Source organism: Egretta garzetta, unplaced genomic scaffold, assembly GCF_000687185.1.
Source record: "Egretta garzetta isolate BGI_Z169 unplaced genomic scaffold, ASM68718v1 scaffold98, whole genome shotgun sequence".
In the NCBI taxonomy this organism is placed as follows: Eukaryota; Metazoa; Chordata; class Aves; order Pelecaniformes; family Ardeidae; genus Egretta; species Egretta garzetta.
The window spans coordinates 281753-282529 of NW_009260611.1; positions in this window are offsets into that span (position 1 = coordinate 281753).

Consider the following 777-nt stretch of genomic DNA (forward strand, 5'->3'; position numbering starts at 1 on the left):
GAAATGGTCTTAACCCTCAAGCGTCGCTCTTTTGCCGCCCTGACCGGGCGGGCGGGTCGGTGCCGGCCATCCTGGGCACAAAGGCGCCGGGACGGGCGCGGGCAGCCATACCCGGGGCCCTGCCGGGCTGTTACCTCCTGCTGCTCGCCCAGTCCGTGTGCTTACAGGGCTCAAATAGCTTGTTGGATGCAGCAGTGGTTGTTCATAAGTAACTCACTACGCTGCTCTCTGAACTCGGCGCCTGGCAGCTGCCGGCAGCACCACGACCTTACAGATACTTCCAAAATCTTACGGGCGGATGTCATGAGGACGGAGCCAGACTCTTCTCAGTGGTGCCCAGCGACAGGACGAGGGGCAGTGGGCACAAACTGAAGCATGAGAGGTTTCAGTTGAACACGAGGAAGAACAACTTTGAGGGTGACAGAGCACTGGCACAGGCTGCCCAGGGGGGCTGTGGAGTCTCCTTCTCTGGAGATACTCAAAGCCCGCCTGGACGGTGTCCTGTGCACCCTGCTCTGCGTGAGCCTGCTTGAGCAGGGGGGGTGGACTGGATGATCTCCTGAGGTCCCTTCCAACCCTTGTGATTCTGGGATTCTGTGATTCCTTGACTACAAAAAATTTAACCAGCACCGGCGGCTGCTTTGCGGGGCTGATCCTCTTTAAGGTGGACGTTTATTAATGCTTGAAATGTTCGGCCTTACTCTGGCGCTGCTGCCGCCTGGGATCCGGCGTCGGAACGGCCCGTGCCATGACAAAATTCCCATTTCTCTCCCAAGA